The sequence below is a fragment of the Lithobates pipiens genome, unplaced genomic scaffold (genome assembly GCF_037356315.1).
Source record: "Lithobates pipiens isolate NorthernLeopardFrog02 unplaced genomic scaffold, aLitPip1_a1.2 Scaffold_23, whole genome shotgun sequence".
NCBI classification, from domain to species: domain Eukaryota; kingdom Metazoa; phylum Chordata; class Amphibia; order Anura; family Ranidae; genus Lithobates; species Lithobates pipiens.
This window is the reverse complement of record NW_027507785.1, coordinates 13,301,080-13,323,339: the sequence shown is the minus strand read 5'-3', so window position 1 is coordinate 13,323,339 and position 22,260 is coordinate 13,301,080. Positions and strand designations below refer to the sequence as shown.

The window sequence follows — 22,260 nt, the reverse complement described above, 5'->3', positions numbered from 1 at the left end:
AGAAGGTGAGAGAGGGAGGGGAGAGATAGAGAGAGAAAGAGAAGGTGAGAGAGGGACGGGGTGAGAGAGGGGGGTGAGAGAGAGGGAGGGGGTGAGAGAGAGGGGGGTGAGAGACAGGGAGGGGGTGAGAGAGAGGAGATGAGAGAGGGAGGGGTGAGAGAGAGGGGTGAGAGAGAGAGAAAGTGAAGTTGCCTTTGGGTAGTCTTAGTAGGGTAGTAATGTGGCATAGTGTAGCACACATTGCGGTAAGAGTGGGAAGGGTTTCCCTACACACAATGCATGGGAACGTACATGCTCTGTCAAATCTGCATGATGTGAATGGAGCCTTGCACTTACCAACCATGTAAACAGGGGTATTTACTATGACAGACCCCTCCCTGCCTCTCTGCTAATCACTGCATCTTTATCCACCTCCTCTCAGTACATCCGTTCATTCTAAATACCCCTGCTAATGTCTGCACACCGAACCCCCTCACCTCTGCCTAAGTCCACATACCTCTGCTAATCTTTTCACCCCAGCCCCCCTGCACACCCCCTCTTTGGTCATGTTTGCCCTCCAAACTGTAATCCCTTCTCTGTATACCTCTGGTCACCCCCTGCCCACCCCCATCCATCTGCTCACCTTTGCAGTACAGGCTGAAGGCAGGCTTAGTGGCTGTAGTAGGCAGGGCTTGTTATACATCCCCAATGTCGGCAGCATTCAGCAAAGGTAGTGGTGGACCAGGGCTCAGGGAGTGTGACATACCTATGAATGCTATAAAAATGTACATATCACTCATGTGTACACTTTGCATAGAGAAGGGCTGGGCAGCATTAGTGACTCACTCATACCACTGGGCTGGGCCTATCTTAAAGAGGGATTCCACCAAAAAAAAAAAAATATTAAAAGCCAGCAGCTATAAATACTACAGCTGCTGACTTTTAATAAATGGACACTCACCTGTCCCGGGTTCCAGCGATGCCGGCAGCCGAGGCCGATCGATCGCTCGGCTCTCGGCTGCTGCAGTCACCATTCTAGGTGAGGGAATCAGGAAGTAAAGCGAATCGGCTTCACTTCCCGGTTCCCTACTGCGCATCCGCGAGCCGCGCCGCGCAATAGGAGATCTCCGCGCTGTCACTGGGACCCGTGTGTGTCCCAGCAGACAGCGCGGCAGGGCAGGAAATGGCGTAGACTCCCACGGGAGTCTATTCCCAGAAGTGGGTGAAAATACCTATCTTTGACAGGTATCTCCACCCCCCTCCCCCCTGAAAGGTGTCAATTGTGACACCGGAGGGGGGGAGGGTTCCGATCAGCGGAGGTTCCACTTTAGGGTGGAATCCCGCTTTAAGGAAGGGGCCTGGAGCTGCAGCTCCAATAGCCCCTATGTTAATCTGGCCCTGTATACAGGGCCCGGCACCAGGCTGTGCTGTCAGCAGTACACTGTTAAATTACTCGATAACTACTGCATTGTTTTTTTTGTTTTGTTTTTTATATATGACAGGAAAATTTAGCATTTTTTATACATATTTTGGGGCTTTTTTACATCAGGACCAGGGGGCGGCCCACCCATTAGGGGTGCACAGTCACTGCCCCCCAAACCATGCATCCTACCCCCCTGATCTACAGTGGTGTGAAAAAGTGTTTGCCCCCTTCCTCATTTCCTGTTCCTTTGCATGTTTGTCACACTTAAGTGTTTCGGAACATCAAACCAATTTAAACAATAGTCAAGGACAACACAAGTAAACACAAAATGCAATTTGTAAATGAAGGTGTTTATTATTAAAGGTGAAAAAAAATCCAAACCATCATGGCCCTGTGTGAAAAAGTGATTACCCCCCTTGTTAAAACATACTATAACTGTGGTTGTCCACACCTGAGTTCAATTTCTATAGCCACACCCAGGCCTGATTATTGCCACACCTGTTCACAATCAAGGCATCACTTAAATAGGAGCTGCTTGACACAGTAAGGTCCACCAGAAGATCCTTAAAAGCTACACATCATGCCGAGACCCAAAGAAATTCAGGAACAATTGAGAAAGAAAGTAATTGAGATCTATCAGTCTGGAAAGGGTTATAAAGCCATTTCCAAAGCTTTGGGAATCCAGCGAACCACAGTGAGAGCCATTATCCACAAATGGCAAAGACATGGAACAGTGGTGAACCTTCCCAGGAGTGGCCAGCCCAAAATTACCCCAAGAGTGCAGCGACGACTCATCCAAGAGGTCACAAAGGACCCCACAACAACGTCCAAGGAACTGCAGGCCTCACTTGCCTCAGTTAAGGTCAGCGTTCATGCCTCCACCATCAGGAAAAGACTGGGCAAAAATGGCCTGCATGGCAGAGTTCCAAGGAGAAAACCACTGCTGAGCAAAAAGAACATCAAAGCTCGTCTCAATTTCTCCACAACACATCTTGATGATCCCCAAGACTTTTGGGACAACATTCTGTGGACCGATGAGACAAAAGTGGAACTCTTTGGAAGGTGTGTGTCCAAGTATATCTGGCGTAGAAGGAACACTGCATTTCATAAAAAGAACATTATACCAACAGTAAAATATGGTGGTGGTAGTGTGATGGTCTGGGGCTGTTTTGCTGCTTCAGGACCTGGAAGACTTGCCGGGATAAAAGGAACTATGAATTCTGAGATCCTGAAGGAGAATGTCCGACCATCTGTTCGTGTACTCAAGCTGAAACGAACTTGGGTTCTGCAGCAGGACAATGATCCTAAACACACCAGCAAGTCCACCACCGAATGGCTGAAGAAAAACAAAATGAAGACTTTGGAGTGGCCTAGCCAAAGTCCTGACCTGAATCCTATTGAGATGTTGTGGTATGACCTTAAAAAGGCCGTTCATGCTCGAAAACCCTCTAATGTAACTGAATTAGGACAATTCTGCAAAGATGAGTGGGCCAAAATTCCTCCAGGACGCTGTAAAAGCCTCATTGCACGTTATCGCAAACGCTTGGTTGCAGTTGTTGCTGCTAAGGGTGGCCCAACCAGTTATTAGGTTTAGGGGGCAATCACTTTTTCACACAGGGCCATGATGGTTTGGTTTTTTTTTCACCTTTAATAATAAACACCTTCATTTACAAATTGCATTTTGTGTTTACTTGTGTTGTCCTTGACTATTGTTTAAATTGGTTTGATGTTCCAAAACACTTAAGTGTGACAAACATGCAAAGGAACAGGAAATGAGGAAGGGGGCAAACACTTTTTCACACCACTGTACATGCAGGGTGCCGGGCGAATGGATTCCAATGGAGGGGGTGTTGTTTTTTTGAAGGCTTTCCTGAGGCTCTAATTGGCTTAAAAGGGGGGTGGGCTTGGGGTGCAGAGCACTGCACTCTGAGCCCACCCAGTTGTGTGACAATAGCGAAAGAATATAAATAAATTAAAAGGTACCAGTGCGCACAACCAGAATCACCTACCTAGAACAGCCTAATAAAAAATATATATATTTAATGGGAAGCTGCTAACATGAAAAGTGATCTCTGCATTTAAACCCATGTTGAATAAGGGAAAGAGAAGAGGGGGGCTCCAATGTGTAGTATATAAAAAAAACAACTCGAATAAAACAATATCCGCACTTACAATTAAGCAGAGTACGAAGCACTTGTAAACAAACGATACTTCCGGTCTCGGCCGGAATTGACGACAATGACACCTGGCTCCTCCCTGATGCGTTGCGTCACCGTTCACATGACTTTTTCTTTTCTTCTCTTTCCCTTATTCAACATGGGTTTAAATGATCGGTGATACACAGTAACACATGACGGGCTGAACCTGCGAGGAGTGAAGGAGGAGTTATTCACAGCCAGTGTATACACAGTGTCATATGGCCCATAGTGGCCGATTATTGAGGTGAGAGGCTGGGGGAAACAAGGGGTGCATTCCGGAGCACTTTGGAACACAGAGCATCGGTGGACTGTCACTGTTTGAAGTGATTTGCACCCAGTTTTATTTGCATGAATCAATTTAACTTTTTCAAGTATTGTTTATTACTTTTGGGACTTTGCTAAAGAAATCTATTTGCTCACAAGATCACATTGTTATTGTGATACACGGATTGACTTGAAAAATTATCCCGCCACCTGTAAGAGCCCGAAACCCACCCGCTGCCCACCGCTGGGAGGGAGGTAGGGGGGGTGCCGCCAGCCGACAGGGGGTGGGTGGTTGTTTGCTGCCCCCCCCCCAAAAAAAAAAACACCAGCCACCACTGATCAGGACCATATTTTATTTGGGGAAATTAATATTGTTTTAAACTCCCTTAAACCTGTCTACATAACATAAAAGGAAGCTGCACACTGCTGTTCTGTTAGTCTTAAAAACAACTTTATTAATCCAGCAATATTGAGGACACAACATCCATCTCCCCTCCCTAACAAGCTTCACAGAGCTCTACCATTAGGCCCCAGCGGGTGTTGAAACACGTCAGCGAGTTGAGCTGGGTGGAGTGTCCTGGAACACTAAAGTTGTTTTTATGTATAATGGGACAGCGGGGTGCAGCTCCCCAAAATAATGACACAAACATTTTGATTCTGGTACAAAGCAATGCAAAGTTATTTAAGAATGATGTTAAAGGCTATTTTTCTCAATTTTCTGCCTTTTGGGAAAAAAAAAATATGAAAAATAAAAAAATAATAAACTTTAAATATCACTAATTAGAAAAGTAGAAAGAAAAAAAAAAACCAGGAAATTAATACTTAAGAGGAGAAGAGAGCAAATGAGTTAATTATGGTTGATGATGATAAACTAAGGGTTAATAATATTACATAAGATCATATCATATATATATTATGATACTTGTCAGATACCATCAACTGACAGCCTATGCAGAAAGAAGCTCATCCCATTGATCGGTAGATGAATGAAAGTGATACTAATGCAACAATGTTACTTTGTATCTCTCTATCTCCCGTCTGATCAATGTTTATAAATAATGTTACTTTGTATCTCCTGTCTGATCAATGTTTATAAATAATGTTACTTTGTATCTCTCTATATCAAAACTGATCAATGTTTATAAATAATGTTACTTTGTATCTCTCTATCTCAAAACTGATCAATGTTTATAAATAATGTTACTTTGTATCTCTCTATCTCAAAACTGATCAATGTTTATAAATAATGTTACTTTGTATCTCTCTATCTCAAAACTGATCAATGTTTATAAATAATGTTACTTTGTATCTCTCTATCTCCCGTCTGATCAATGTTTATGTAACAAGGACCCCGGCCTCCTTTGATCTAATGAGAACCTCCAGGGACAGGGATAGCTGACATCCAGGGCAGGACTTAGGGTGGTGGGGGCCCCTGGGCTTGAGTCATTTTCGGGCACTACCTTCTATATATATTACCGTATTTATCGGCGTATAACACGCGCCGGCATATAACACACCCCACGTTTAGGAGGGAATTTTAAAGAAAAAACTTACATTTAAATACCCATCAATGCAGCCTTATCAGTGTCCATCTGCAGCCTTGCCCATCCATCTGCAGCCTTGCCAGTGTAGCCTTGTCATTTGCAGCCTTGTCATTGAAGTTTAACAATGGCGCCGCCGAGATACAGAGTCCTGTGTATCTCGGGTCTTCCCGCAGTCCCGAATGGAGCCGAGAGTAGCCGAGTGTGCTCGGCTCACAGTCACACCCAGTCCCTTTGTTATCTCCATCATAGGGCGTGACTGTGAGCGGAGACGAGCTGAGTACACTCGGCTATGTATCTCTACGGGGCCCCCTATTGGGCGGGGCCCATGGGCTTGAGCCCAGTCAAGCCCAATTGTAAGTCCAGCCCTGCTGACATCCTTCTGTATGTGGTGGGTTGTGAGGCATGGTGGGTGCAGTGTATTTAAAGTTATTGGGCGCCAGACACTTCTTGAATGCAAAATAAAGTTTATTTCTCTTAACAAACTTTTTTGGGGGAAGACAGGGTTTTAGGGACAGGACACCCTTAAGTAGTTGCAAGGTTAATTGACAGATTCTGAGACTTCAATAAGAGGACAGCCATGCAGGGAAAGACATCTGGCAAGATGCCACATCTGCACGTGCAGGAATGCGATCTCCTATGGCAACAGTCTTTAACAGTTCCTAACACAAAGCGTAACAGTTCTTTCAGCTTCACTGCAAACACTTCTTGTAGTTCTTCAGCCCCTTTGAGCTCCCAGTCTCTCACTAGACCCTCTGATTCACTGACACTTAATCCCTGAGCTCCTCCGATCTTCACGGTGGTATCTTCCACAAGCGTCACCGCCGCTTCTCTGCTGGGTCCCTAATTTGTCACACTAAATACATCTCAAGCTTCACCGGCTGGTCTGCTCAGTCCCTGGCTGGACACACAAGGCTGCTCTGCAAGCGTCACCTGCGCTGGCTGGGTCCCTGACTTGATACCCACTGAAGCTTCCTGATTCTTCACCATCCCTGGTTGGTGAGAATACTGCTCCAGTACTTGCTTCAGTTACTCTCTGTGGTCCCTGGTAATAAGTCCCTGGTTTACTGGCGACAGCTTCCTCTTTACCTCTGACAACGACAGGTTCTCTGGCCGGCAGAACCGTCACTTTTGGTTGGACTGCAAGCCGCAATCCCAACCCTGCACTGCTCTCTTACTTCTGGATAGGCCCTCAGACAGCCCAGCAGCCAGATGTGTTTGGGATAGGCTCAATCTCCCAATCTCCAGCCTAGCAGCCCGACGACACACGTCCACCCAGACAGCCGTCCAGGTGGCACAGAACATAGATCACCTGACCTCACCTGAATATATAGGTTCTCCCAGCAAGAAAACCCCTACCCACAGGCTGAGACACCCCATATACCCATAACCTGACCTTGTGTTGCCCTTCTCATATCCAGTACCACCAAATACCTGGCCATCTAGTGGTAGAAGAGAAAAGTGCAACAAGGTCAAACTTAAGGAGAAATCAACAGATCTGTAACAATCAACCAGGATAATCATTCCTGGCAAGTAAATTTGTGAGGAGCAACCCTGCCTAAATTCCAGGGTGCTACATTTATCAACACTGTTACTTTGGATCTCTCTACCTATTGTCTGATCAATGTTTATAAACAATGTTACTTTGTATCTCTCTATCTCCTGTCTGATTAATGTGTTCATAAACAATCTAACATTCAGAGGGAGAGTGGAAGTACAAGGTTTCCCTTTATTGAGTGATCACTGTGATAGCCTGTGATTGATAATGTGATTGGAAGCTGAGACTCCTGGCTCTCAATCTCAATGGTGGGAGCAGGCTATGGATGCCCTTCCAGCACAAACACCAGCACGCATTTATGTAGCAATTTGGAAGAAGTCCTACTTCCATGAAATTGCATACTTTTGAGATGATTTCATAAACAGGTTAAAATTGACTTAAAGTGGAGCTTGACTCAAAAGGGAAGTCCCGCTTGTTTGCACCCCTCCCTCCACTGCCACATTTGGCACTTTTTTTAGGAGGAGAGGGTAGCAACAGATACACTCCCAGGTAAGATCACTGCACGCCGATCTGCAAAATTTCTGGCCCCTCCTCCTCCTCCTCCCTCCTGCCTTCTGGGACACACAGAGGTCCCAAAAGACGGTGGGACCATTCAGAAGGTGCAGCGCAACCTGCGCATGCACAGCAGGAAACAGGCTGTGAATCCCCATCATTTTGTCATACTCTCTATAATAAACTTTTGTAATTTTTAGATTCATCTGTTTTTCTATTTGTTTGGTTACTACATCTCTGTGGCTCATTTTTGTGGCACTTTTGGACCGTACTCTTCTCCTTGGTATGGTTCCGTATTCCTTATAGGCTGGCCATTGCGACAGAGTCCCACTCTTATCAGGATTTAGTGGATGAGTATCAAGTGGTACTTTTATGTACCTAATACACTTTGGTTCCTGACATTTTTGGTGTTCATTTTTGGGATTCACTTCCAGTTTCCCTTACTAGAGATGCTGGCGCCTGTACCCAAAGCTGATTGACGAATAGGCTAGGGTAGCCAACATCGCGCGCGCGGGGGGGGGGGGGGGGGTCCCTGGACAGGTAAGTGTCCTTATATAAAAAGTCATCAGCTACAGTATTTTTTTTTTTTTATTTACCTTTCCTGTGCTGCTCCGCTAACCCTATCTATTGCCAGTCTATCTATAAACATATTTAGCACCCTCTAGTGCTAGAATAGTGTAAATAGATTTTTTAGTGTAGGTAAATTGTTAGGTTGGCTGAGAGCCAGACTGGGTTAAATCTGGGTCAGGGTGAGTGACTTGGGGAGGCTATATTACTCATCAGGCAGCACCTCTGGTACTTCCCCCTACTTGCTGGAACCTTGGAGAAGCTTCCAGAAGAATGGGAGGGAGGTTAGGAGGAGTTGCCTGGAGTATTGACGTGGGCCCCAGCCAAATGTGCTGGCAGGGGGAGGGCACCTCTTAAATATCCTGTGTCAGGCAAGCAGGGGGAGGAGAGTGCAGGTGGAAGTTGGAGATGAAGTGCTGAGGAGGCTGTTGGTGGCCCTTGAGAGTAACCCCCTAGTCTGGAGCTCGAATGCAGGAGGGATCCTCCCAAAAGACACAGAGGGGTCCTGTCCAGAGGCATAAGAGCAAGAGCGAGGACAGCAGGAGCCAGCGAGCATGTCCAGGAGATCTCTAGGAAGAAGTTAGCCAGGTGAGCTGGTGAGTGTGACAGTCTGGGAGTACTGTGTGAAGTAGCCAGGAGGGCTAGTGAAAGGGTCAGCTGTGGCCAGGTGTGCTAGCAGTGCCTGAAGAGGTGGTGCTGGGATCATTAGCCACAGGAATGTAACTGGACACTGGGACTTTTTCTCTACACACCAAAGGGGCCTGCGGTCCCTGCCTGCAAAAGGCATTTGCTTGATCTGGTTGAATGCCTTGCCAGATCCATCAAACAGTGTTCCAGCTGGATCTGTGTTTCTGCAAGCAAGTGATGTGCTGGAGGAAGAGGAGTGTATATGGATGAAGTGACCATGAAGACAATTGTTCCACCCAAATGGGCATCCCATAATCATGCCACCCCCACCCAAGTTTATTAACCCCTAATAAAATACAAAAACAAAGTTGCTGGACTATTTCCTGACTCTGGGAGCCTGTGGAAATGAGGTGTGCCTGTCTGTGCCGGGTGGGGGATCCCTTTTAACCAGTGGATTCTACGTGGCGTGTGCTACACATACACAGAATTAAGCAAGATAATCCTATGTGAGGGCTCTCCAGCCTTGCAATTGGCTAGTCAGACACCAATCACTACATTTTGGGCAGACATGGGGAGTACCATGTGTGTGCTTATAGCCAGAAGTCCTGTATATGACAGCTTTCTTCTTTCCTTGTCAATGATTGAAGAGGAAGCTGTGAACGCTGCTGACATCATCCAATGCCATTCATTTGCTTGGCCTACAATCCCAGGCCAATGGGGCAGGGATAGCGGCTGGCATCATTTTCCAAAAGTGTCCACATGACCATGAATCTTTGCATTTTATAAGTGACAACTTTCCCTTACTCTGTTCAATAAAGTATTGTATTAAAGAGGTGAATCCCAGACAAACAAGACAAACAATAATGCGAGTCTGTACCAATTAATACATCTCGTTCTGGGTGGATGTCATATAACAGCCTCCCATAACGACTGCCCTTGAGTGCGCATCACGGCGATCGGTGGTGCGGTTTGTCAATCTGGTGCAGTGTGTCATTGATCTGGGTAAGGAGCCTCTGACAGCGGCTCTTTACCATTTGATCAGCTGTGTCCAATCACAGCTGATCCCAGTGTAAACAGGGGGAGCCATTCATTGGCTATTCCTCACTCATTGAGTTACAGAGGAGGTCTAGGGGTAGAAATATTGCTCTCGCTCTAACGATCGAGGTGATACCTCACATGTGTGGTTTGAACACTGTTTTCATATGCGGGCGCTACTCATGTATGCTTTTGCTTCTGCATGCAAGCTCGGTGGGACAGGGCGCTTTAAAAAATATATATATATATATATATTTACTTTTTATTTCTTTTGACACTTTTTTGACAAAAAATTTAAAATAAAAATGCGGGACACTTTAATTCCTATTACAAGAAATGTAAATATCTCTTGTAATAGAAGAAAAAAAAAAAAAAACATGACAGGACCTCTTAAAGCGGGAGTCCGCCGGGACTCCGCGTTTTTTTTTTTTTTTTAAAGCCAGCAGCTACAAATACTGCAGCTGCTGACTTTTAAAATAGTGTCACTTACCTGTCCAGCGCGCCCGCGATGTCGGCACCCGAAGCCGATCTCTAGATCGACACTCGAGTGCTGCCGCCACCATCTTAGGTATGGGAATCAGGAAGTGGAGCCTTTCAGCTTCATTTCCCGGTTCCCTACTGCGCATGCGCGAGCCGCGCTGCGCAATAAGGACGGTCCCCGCTGCCTCTGGGATCTGTGTGTTTCCCAGCAGGCTGCGGGGCACTTGCGTAAGGGGGCGGGCACTTGCGGAAAGGGGTGTAATGTACGCCCCTTTCCGCAGAGAGCTAGCCCGGAAGTGGGTGCAGTTACCTGGATTATCCAGGTAACTGCACCCCCCCCCCCCCCGAAAGGTGCCAATTGTGGCGCCGGAGGGGGGGAGGAATCAGATGAGCGGAAGGTCCATTTTAGGGTGGACCTCCGCTTTAAATATGAGACTTGGGGTCAAAAAGACCTCCAATCTCATATTTACACTAAAATGCAATAAAAAATAAATAACAATTCTCCTTTAGAGTTGGTTCACCCTGAGGCAACACGACTGCCTCAGGCGACCTGTATCTGACTTCAGCGGTGGCTTGCAAAATGACTTCTGTATAGAAGTAAATGCAAGTCACCTGAAGTCGCCCCAAAAGTAGTACAGGAACCTTTTTCTAAGTCGGAGTGACTTGTGTCACTCTTATGTACAGAACGGGATTGTACAGAATTTGACACGACTTGTCAGGTGACTAAGCTGCCTGACAAGTCGCCCCAGTGTGAACCGGCTCTTAAGAGCATTAGGTGGAAGTGATGATTGACGTCGTTTCCGGCAGTCAATGCTATGGTGCCGAGTGGGGGCCATCTTCCTCTCGCTTGGTTCCAGGCAGTGGACATGAGAGGACGCAATTGTCTCTGCCTATAACGGTGGGTCCGGTAAGCAGTGGGGGGGGGGGCACTCTTCAGCCTGATAAAACTGATCTTGTGGCAAATCCGCCGCAGAGACAAATTTTATCTGAAAGCGGACCACCCACTGAAGAAGAGGATACCAGGGTTAAGGCAACTATCATCTGCTGCGATAACAATGATTTTCCTTTTCCAAGAGCTGACGTATAACAACGGTGGACAGTCCGTCAGTGGTTAAGGAGGGTTGGGCTACATCCAGGCCCACCTGCCCTCTATCTATCCATTAGAACTGCTTCTACTGTGTTCTACTTTCATAAATGTACAAGAGTTAGGACTGCAGGTAGTACAGGGTGCCATAAAGTGGTTCTGCAGCTTACGCATGTGTTTGCAAATGTGTGCTAACAAAACCCCCTTTTCTTAACACAAACTGTTAGCCCTTGTACACACGGTCGGAGATTCCATCGGAATGTTTCCTATCGGACCGTTTTGTCGGATATGGTCAGATGTGTGGTCTGCATCGGACTGTTTCCGTCGGAATATCCGACAGGCCAATTTTTCCAACTTGCCGGTAAAATTTTCTGACAAAATGCTCCGATCGGACATACTCCGATCATGTGTAGCCAACTCCGACAGACAAAGTGGCACGCATGCCCAGATCAAATTCCTAGACCAAAGCTATTGGCTACTAGCCTGAACGTAGTCCCATCGTAACGAAATAACGTCATCACATTATGTACAATCGGATTTTCCAACAACTTAGTCTGACCGTGTGTATGCAACATCACTTCCGGAATTAATTAGTCGGAATTACTCCGACGGATTTGGTTGACGGAATCTCCAACCGTGTGTACAAGGGCTTAGACAGGTTAATTTGGTTGGTTGATGAGATGAGCTGGGAATTTTCTCTGGTTTTGTCTTGAAAGGGTAAAATGTCGCTGCATAAGTGGTGGCCCTGAAAAAAAAAAAAAAAAATGTCCCTCAGTTGGGGGTATCACTGAAATGAAAATAATAAATAAAAAATTTCCCCTGCGTCAGCTATGTCACTGGAATGAAAACATGCCCTTGCATAGTTGGTGTCACTGAAGTAAAAAAAGCCCTTGTGTCAGTGGTGTCACTGGAAGGAGAATATTTCACTGCATATGTGGTGTCACTGGAAAAAACACCACTACAATGCGCACTACCCCCTAGTACAGATTTCCTCCTCTTCCTGCCTCTGTTCTGCCTCAATTGCCCTGTCCATTATTCCACACAGCGTATGCTCCAACAGGTGGACAAGAGGTATAGTGTCACTGATGCATGCACTGTCACTGCTCACCATCCTCGTGGCCTCCTTAAATGGTGACCGGACAGTGCATGCATCCCTGATCATGCTCCACTAGCGTGGTGAAAAAACAAACAAAAAAAAAATGAGCTCCCCTGACCCTTTCCTGGTGCCGTAGTCGCACAGGTACTCATCGATGGCCCTCACCTGTCACATATAAGGTGGTTCTTGGGCAGGTTCAACTCCTTTTGGAGCTCAGCCAGCCGAGCACTGGCATTATATGATCGGCGGAAATGCACACAGACTTTCCTGGCCTGCCTCAGGACATCCTGCTCAAGAACCGCTGCACCACCAGGTTAAGGACGTGAGCCCCACAGGGCACATGGGACAGTCGTCCCTGTCAGAGGGCGGAGAGGAGGTTGGTGCCATTGTTGCAAGCCACCATTCCTGGCTTAAGCTGGCGTGGCGTCAACCACCTCTCGGCCTGCCCCTGCAGAGCTGACAAAATTCCAGTGTGGCTCCTTTACCCCAAACAAACCAGCGCAAGCACGGCATGGCATATTTTTCCCTTCGTACTTGCATAGCCCCTTGAACGCCTACGGAGCACCGCTGGTTCCGAGGATAAAGCACTGGAAGAGGCCATGGAGGAAGAAGAAGAGGAGGAATGGAGGAGAGAGGTGTGTCACAACCAGTAGTAGCATTTTGGAGGTGTGGTGGCGGAACAACCTCCAACACTACTGCACCTTGTCCTGCATCCTTCCAGGCTGCCATAAGAGTGACCCAATGGGCTGTGAAAGATAGGTAATGTCCATGTCCATGCCTGCTGGACCATGAGTCAGCGGTAATATGCACCTTACCGCTGACCGCCCTGTCCAGCGAGGCATGAACATTGCCTTCTACATGCCGGTAGAGAGCCGGAATCGCCTTCCTTGAGAAAAAGTGGCATTTGGGAACCTGCCAAGGAGGAATCGCACATTGTACAAACTCACGGAAGGGGGCCGAGTCTACCAATTGAAAAGGCAGCAGTCAAAGTGCTAGCAATTTAGCCAAGCTAGCATTCAACCGCTGGGCATGTGGATGGCTGGGAGTGAACTTCTTTCTACGATACAGCAGCTGGGGCAGGGAAATTTGCCTGCTACAATCGGACGTGGGTGTACTGCTAGCAGAGTGCCCACAAGTACTTGACTGTGAAACACCTAATTCTACACCTTCATTCCTCTCAGAGCAGGTTTCAGAGAGGACTGAAGGTCTAGTGCGGTTGGAGATCCCAGCTGTTGAGGAGCAAGGAGAGGTCTGCTTTGTACTTTGGTGTGGGACTTTAAGGTACACTTGCCAACGAGCTGCATGGCAGGTCAACATATGTCTGGTCAAGCATGTGGTGCCCAAGTGGCTGATGTTTTGGCCACACGAGATACGCTTGAGACATATGTTGCAAATAGCAGTGGTGCGATCTGATGCACTGGTCTTAAAAAAGGCCCACACCAAAGAACTTTTGGAATAACGCGCAGAGGCAGCGCCCTGCACAAACGGAGCTCTGCTGTGTGATTCAGTCAGTGTGCGGCCCCTTAGCTGGCCCCTGGAGGGCATCCTGCCTCATTGGAGATGTCCCTCCTCCTCTTCCTCCTCCTTCTCCTCCTCCTCCTCCTCTCTCCTATCAGGCACTCACGTGGAGTCAGTGACCTCATCATTCCCTCCCTCTTCATCACTGGAGCAAACCTGGCAGTATGCTGCAGCTGATGGAACATGACTGCCAGATTGCTCTCCTTTATGAGCATCCCCTCTCTCTGTTCTCACGCTACTGCCTTCCTCTAGCTGGGTATCATCATCAGAGCCTTCAAAACGCTGGGCATCCTCCTGGAGCATGTACTAAACACTGTGCTCAAACAGTTCGGGGGACTCCTCAGGAGGATATGGTGGGTCTAGGGAAGGAGTGACTGATGACATTGAGATGAGGGAAGAGGACGTGTTGGCAGCTGCTTTGCTAGTACCCTGAGCCTGGGTGAGAGAGGATGAGGAGGATGAGGAGGGCTTGGCCATCCACTCTACCAAGTCTTCAGCATGATGCGGATCAAAACGTCCAGCTGCCGAAAATAAGGACAAGCGTAATAGAAATGGCCTGCAGGGAGATGGGAAAATCAGCAATTAGGTAGCTTCAGGTGCACACTGAGCAGATGACACAGTACACCGACTGTAATTACTGCAGCTGCCTGCCTGTGTTACAGAAACAGAACAACACCAGCAATAAGGGGTAGCTTCAGGTGTATACTGTGCAGGAGGCACACAACACCCACTGTAAATGCTGCAGATGCCTGTACTACAGAAACAGAACACCAGAAATAAAGACTAGCTTCAGGTGTATACTCTGCAGAACGCACACAACACCAACTTAAACTGCTGCAGATGCCTGCATTACAGAAACAGAACACCAGTAATAAAGGGCAGCTTCAGGTGTATACCATGCAGGAGGCACACAACACCCACTCTAACTTCTGCAGATGCCTGCATTACAGAAAAAGAACACCAGCAATAAAGGGTATCTTCAGGTGTATACTGTGCATGAGGCACACAACACCCACTCTAACTGATGAAGATGCCTGTATTACAGAAACAGAACACCAGTAATAAAGGGTAGCTTCAGGTGTATACTGTGCAGGAGGCACACAACACCAACTTAAACTGCTGCAGATGCCTGCATTACAGAAACAGAACACCAGTAATAAAGGTCAGCTTCAGGTGTATACCATGCAGGAAGCACACAACACCCACTATAACTTCTGCAGATGCCTGCATTACAGAAACAGAACACCAGTAATAAAGGGTAGCTTCAGGTGTATACCGTGCAGGAGGCACACAACACCCACTCTTACTTCTGCAGATGCCTGTATTACAGAAAAAGAACACCAGCAATAAAGGGTATCTTCAGGTGTATACTGTGCAGGAGGCACACAACACCCACTGTGACAGCGCTAGGTTCCCTATCGTCCTCTTTCCCTGACCGCTGAAACACACTAAACAAGGCCGCCGTGCTGGCGACCTTATATAGTGTGGGGTGTGTACTAAACCCCCCTGACCTGTAATTGGCCACAGGCATCTTGCCTGTGGCCAATTATGGCTCTCCTTGCTGCCGGCGCTGTGATTGGCCAAGCATTCAGGGTCACAGTGCATGCTTGGCCAATCATGAGCCAGCAATGCACTGCGATGGCACAGTGCATTGTGGGCCGTGAGCGCCACACAAATATGGCACAAACGGCCCACAGAGTTCTGGCTTCGCTGAACGGGTGAACAGCCGGTGTTGGAGTCAAATATGCATTTGACTCGAACACTGAGCTCATCCCTACTGATAGACACAGGTACATTATAATCTATGTCAGTGAAATTGCGCTGAAGTCCTGAAAAAGTAATACATTAACTTCTTCTCAAATCACACTACTTTAAATTGCACCCTTTTAAGATACCTAAAGTCGTACTGGTGTGACTGGGGGCTAAAGCTCAATGCCAGGAAATATATTTGAAACAAACAACAAAAAATACCCTGCACTACAAAGATACATGAGCCACAGAGCTGAATGATTTCTTAATAAGCAAGGTTATACACAAACGTGTCCACAGGGTGGCGCCAGAGGAGTAAATAATAAAAAAAATAAAAAATAAAATGGGCGATGTTATACCCATATTTGACCACATGATGGAGCCAGAAAGTGAAATCATTCCACTCTCTTTTGCCATCCTGTGGTCAAATACGGATATAACATCGCCCAATTAAATATTAAACACACCAAGCTTGGAAAAAACAAAACAAAACAACTAAATTAGGAGAAAGTAAAAACAAAACAATTCACAAAAATAATGAAGCCTAAAAACACCCCTGGAGTAAAAGCCCCATTTTCTAGAAGGTTAGACAGGAAATGTATTAGTAGATAGCAGGACAGGACTCTAGAGATATGAATGGAGGTTTATAATAAGAAGGCAGTCCTCTGTCACCTGGGGGGGTCATTGGGGGTCCCCGGAGTTACCCCGAGGATATAGAAAAGAGGAGAGTGCCATACCAACCGTATATATATATATATATATATATATATATATATATATATATATATATATATATATACACACAGGGCCAGACTTACCATTGGGCTTGACTGGGCTCAAGCCCATGGGCCCCACCCAATAGGGGGCCCCGTGGAGATACATAGCCAATTGTGCTCGGCTCTGCTCACAGTCTGGTCCAGTCTCTCCCTATGATGGACATAACACAGGGACTGGGCGTGACTGTGAGCCGAGCCAAGTACATTCGGCTACTCTCTGCTCCGTTCGGGACTGTGAGAGGACCAGAGAGCCGCTGAGAGGACCCAAGAGCTGCCGAGAGGACCCGAGAGCCTCCGAGATACACAGGACTCTGTATCTCTGCGGCGCCATTTTTAAACTTCAAGACTGCAATGACAAGGCTGCAAAAATTTCAAGGCTGCAAATGACGCTGAACAAGGCTGCCAATGGATGGGCAAGGCTGCAGATGGACACTGATAAGGTTGCATTGATGGGCATTTAAATGTAAGTTTTTTCCTTAAACTTCCCTCCTAAAAGTTTTTTTTCCTTAAAATTCCCTCCTAAACTTGGGGTGCGTGTTATACGCCAATAAATACGGTAATGTATAGAAGGTAGGGCCTGAAAGTGACTCAAGCCCAGGGGCCCCCACCACCCTAAGTCCTGCCCTGCCCACACAGTATACATTTTCTTAGCTTACAATATCTCCTTTTAATCTTTTAGATTCATTCTGTATTGTGCAGAGAATGACTTCTATTCAGAGCCTTGTAAACATTTTTTTCTGAATTTTAATTACAAAGAAGAAATTGATTTGGTTTATTGGACATGAAATATTTATGCTAATCATTCATTGTATAGATTTGTCTGGCAGTGTCATGATTATTACCTAATATACTTCCCCATGTCTTTACACATTTCTTTTTAGGAATGTTCTGGTTGTAATAAGGACAAAATCTGTAACTGCAGCATTTGTGAAAGAGTGACAAATACACATCGCTCGGTGACATGATGGAGATCCGGGGATTAAATGCACACTACTTTATTCCCATAGAAAGGTAGAGATGTAGAATAGCAGTCACTTCTCTATCATGTTCTGTACACAGCAGAGGGATTATCCTGGATTCTGAGGACATGGAATAAAGGAGAAGATATGGAAGTATTTTACATGTTTTAGTAATAATCAAAATCCATTAGTGGTCATTGCTGACTAATCAGATTATCTGCTTGAAATGAAAGTGTTGATGACATTTCTCGGATACATCTCTCATCTGATGATCTCATCGGATCTCAGGGTCGGATTTCGCGGTATAATAATAATAGAGCTGATTATTTGTCTGTAATGCTCTATATAATTCCGGTGGGAAAAAAATAAAAATGAAATCTGAACCAATCACAGTTATGGGCGTTTCATTCATCAACCAGTCATATCTTTTGAGGTTTCCAGAAAAAAAAAAGATCTCTTTTCATACTTGGTCAGTAGACTTTTCATTGATCTCTATAGTAAAAAAAAAAAATCATATAGCAGGGCGGATTCTGAAATGTGAAAATAAAATCAAAGATGAAATGAATTTGATACGAATAACGATTCTTGAAGTGTCGGAAATGAAAGGGTCCGCGGGACAATGTTCTCCGGGAAGTATGGGAAGCTTCCTATCGGATTTGGCGGTTGGAGGGCGGATTGCCTGGAACGTTCCATGGAATTCAGTTTGAAAGTTGAGCCAATCACAGTCAGGGGTGTTTCTCTCCAATAGTATTTGTTTTATTCCTCTGAGGAAGGAGAGGAGATCCGTGTTCCTTTCCAGTTGGGATGATGATTGGAATCTATTGAATGATCTCTAGAAAAAAAAAAAATCAGAAATAAAAGATGGAGGAGAATGAAGAGGAGTCCCTGTAATGAGATCACATTGTTCTATAAACTGAAATCTTTATCCAATACAATCTATTCTGGTAACATGTGTTGGTATGGAGAGGTGTGAGGTCATTAGGGATCAAACTTTCTATTATCTGTATTTACAATCAGATATTTTAATAAACAAATGTACATCTGGCTTTTTGTATGGGGAGATGGGTGGCTCTGAGAAGATCTGTAAAGGAAAAAAAGAAAGCATGACGTCACTCCTATCACATGACTTAATCCTCCAATAGAAGAGTGAGGAGGGATGAGGCTCATTTGCATAGGACGTCTATATAAGCAGCACATGAGGGCGGTTCCAGCATTACTAGCGAAGCATTGATCAGGGATGGCGAAACCAAGCAGACCGCCCGGAAGTCCACCGGAGGGAAAGCTCCCCGCAAGCAGCTGGCCACCAAAGCTGCGCCCGCAAGAGCGCCCCGGCCAACGGCGGAGTCAAGAAGCCTCACCGCTACAGGCCCGGCACCGTGGCTCTCCGAGAGATCCGCCGCTACCAGAAGTCCACCCGAGCTGCTCATCCGCAAGCTGCCCTTCCAGCGCCTCATCCGAGAGATCGCCCAGGACTTCAAGACCGACCTGCGCTTCCAGAGCTCCGCCGTCATGGCTCTGCAGGAGGCCTCTGAGGCTTACCTCGTCGGACTCTTCGAGGACACCAACCTCTGCGCCATCCACGCCAAGAGGGTCACCATCATGCCCAAAGACATCCAGCTGGCACGCCGCATCCGCGGGGAGAGGGCATAGAGACACTCCTAGCTACTACTCCCCCCATCATCACAACACAAAGGCTCTTTTCAGAGCCATCACCTCCTCCTATAGAAAGAGCTCCATATACTCCATCATCACACCGACTACATGACCGGGAAACGTACACAAGACACCCACGTATAGTCTCCCCTCCTCCACACACAGACATCTCTATTCATTACATACACAATATGATTTACACTCTTGTTTTTTTGTAAATCCACTCCCAACTAATACGTGTGGTTGGGGGATCCACATGTGTACAATGGGCTCATGGGAATAAGAGAATTATCTATGACTGGTGGGGATTATCATTTATTGATACAATTATTTCCAACATCTGAATCCATCACAAAGTAACAATTCATACTTCTGTTCCCGTACAATCTCCTCTGATATTCCCCGACCTCGTACAATCATTCCCCGATACAGAGGGGACACATCCACACATCTCCTGAACATCTTCCTGTCTCTTATTAGGACTCTTCCCATTCATCAGATTAGAACATATGTGGGGGGAGGGGAAGGTGTAACGTCATCTCCTCTACTAGCACTGTGTGATCAGAGGAGATCAGAGCTCTGCCGGGGCCGCTCACATGGAGAGACCAGAAGGAAGAATTCATCCAGTATTATTGTGTGGAGAATCCGGGGAACTCCCCTGAACCCCCTTTGTTACATTGTGTTCTATTATTCTTTACCGCCCATGAGTTAATTGTTGCATAATGTGAAATTATGGCGGGCATTTAGAAAATGTCTAACTCTGCCAATCATAGCAGCCTGTGCTTCATCTGTCAACCAATGAGAGCGTTTATAGTATCCTACAATGAGACTTCTAACACGGAGACTGAAGTTTAACAATTTCCATCCAAATATATCAGGGCTGCTGAACCGATCTATAGTGTGGGGGGAGGGGAGGGGGGTGGTAAATCTGTAACTGGATATTTATTCAGTAAAGAATACATTGTCCACATAACACAATGATCTTGTCGCTGATCATTCTACCTTTACCTCCCCGGGGAGATCCCACAGACAGTGCGAGAATTGTCTCCGATCATCACCACAGATGTGTTTTATATATATATATATATATATATATATATATATATATATATATATATATAGATAGCTGAAGATATCCTTTGTATCAGGGACGGGTCTCATGTTTGGTGTCTGATGATCGGATCTCACGCTGTATGAATAGATTATTCTATAGAGGGGATTGTGTAAGGTTGTCACATCGCCATGTATGTAGGAGGTATAATGGTGCCCCTGGTCGGGGTATGTAGAGCTCTGAGGAGGGGGTAGGTGGCTCTGATGAACTGTAAGTAGCCAGTGTAGAATGTGAGGAGGATGTAGACGGTAGGTAGGAGGTATAATGGTGCCCCTGGTCGGGGTATGTAAAGCTCTGTGAGGAGGGGGGTAGGTGGCTGTGATGAGCTGTAAGTAGCCAGTGTAGAATGTGAGGAGTATGTAGACGGTAGGTAGGAGGTAGAATGGTGCTCCTGGTCGGGGGTATGTAGAGGTCTGTGAGGAGGAGGTAGGTGGCTCTGATGAGATGTAAGTAGCCAGTGTAGAATGTGAGGAGGATGTAGACGGTAGGTAGGAGGTAGAATGGTGCCCCTGGTCGGGGTTTGTAGAGCTCTGTGAGGAGGGGGTAGGTGGCTCTGATGACCTGTAAGTAGCCAGTGTAGAATGTGAGGAGGATGTAGACGGTAGGTAGGAGGTATGATGGTGCCCCTGGTCGGGGTATGTAGAGCTCTGTGAGGAGGGGGTAGGTGGCTCTGATGAGCTGTAAGTAGCCAGTGTAGAATGTGAGTAGGATGTAGACGGTAGGTAGGAGGTATAATGGTGCACCTGGTCAGGGTATGTAGAGCTCTGTGAGGAGGGGGTAGGTGGCTCTGATGAGATGTAAGTAGCCAGTGTAGAATGTGAGGAGGATGTAGACGGTAGGTAGGAGGTATAATGGTGCCCCTGGTCGGGGTATGTAGAGCTCTGTGAAGAGAAGGTGGGTGGCTCTGAGAAGAGCCTTTGGGGGGTGTAGATGAAAGGAGGTCTCCGGTGGGGATTATTTCTTCTTCGGAGCGGCCTTCTTGGGCTTGGCCGCCGTCTTGGGTTTAGCCGCCTTCTTAGCCGGACTCTTGGCGGCTTTTTTCGGCTTGGCTGCAGCTTTGAGCTTCTTGGGGCTCTTTGCCGCCTTCTTGGCTTTGGCAGCTGCGGGCTTTTTTGCGGGTTTCTTGGCGGCCTTCTTGGGGCTCTTGGCTGCGGTGGGGGCTTTGGTGGTCGTCTTCTTCTTGGGGGACTTGGCTGGCTTCTTGGCGGCCGGTTTCTTGGGGGACTTGGCCGCAGCCGATGGCTTCTTGGCGCTTTTCTTAGCGCTTGCCGCCTTGTCGTCCTGCTGCTTCTTGTTGATCTTGAAGGACTTTTCCAGCCAACTTTCACCAAATCATGTGGTTTTTCTGCTCTTTACTGCCACCTTTGGTCAACTTCGGTATTGTTGTCTGATCTTTTGCATTGGTTCTGAGCATGCGTGTTTGTACTTTGTACAAAAGTCCTATGGTTTTCTGTACACACGATCAGACTTTGCTCCATCGGACTTTTGTTGCCAGAAAGTTTGTCCGTTCGCAGAGCCAACAAAAGTCCGATGAAAACCGGAAAAGTTTGTCCAATGGAGCGTACACACAGTCTGTCGGATGTTGCTCCAAAACAGCTAATTTGCATGTTTGTTGTCAAAAAGTCTGATCGTGTGTACGGGCCTTTATACATACAAATGTCTCAGCTGATTGCACAATGTCATGTTTTATGTGCTATGTATCATTATCCGGTCATCATGATACATAGATAAATAATTAGAGTAAGTTTATTCCCACATATTGCTACAAAGCTCTATAGAGTACTCAGGTATATTATTTGCTTTAAATACTTGTATCTAAATAGATACATTTGTTACATTTAAATTATACATTAATAAATTAAATCAATAAATTAAATTGTATCCATCATATTACAATCGTTGCTGACCCCTCCCCCCCCCCATATAAAATATAGTACAGGTCCTCTGTATCCCCAATAGTAGCGCTCCTCTATTATCCAAAATCTCCTCTCCTCTCTATCCCCCAGAGCACCGATATAGTGTTAATGAATTCCGGCTAATCCTAAAAATATACAGCGTTAAAAAAAACTTTCACCGATCCAATGATCCCAATCACATGGAAAGTACATGTATCTCATAATATAATAATTCTCCAGAGACCCAACTATCAA

The 22,260-nt window shown here is 46.4% G+C and overlaps 1 pseudogene; it reads left to right on the top strand.

Annotated features, from left to right (window-relative positions):
• The first annotated feature begins 18,407 nt into the window (after window positions 1-18,407).
• LOC143926809 (histone H3-like) lies at window positions 18,408-19,013 on the top strand (annotated as a pseudogene).
• The last annotated feature ends 3,247 nt before the right edge of the window (window positions 19,014-22,260 follow it).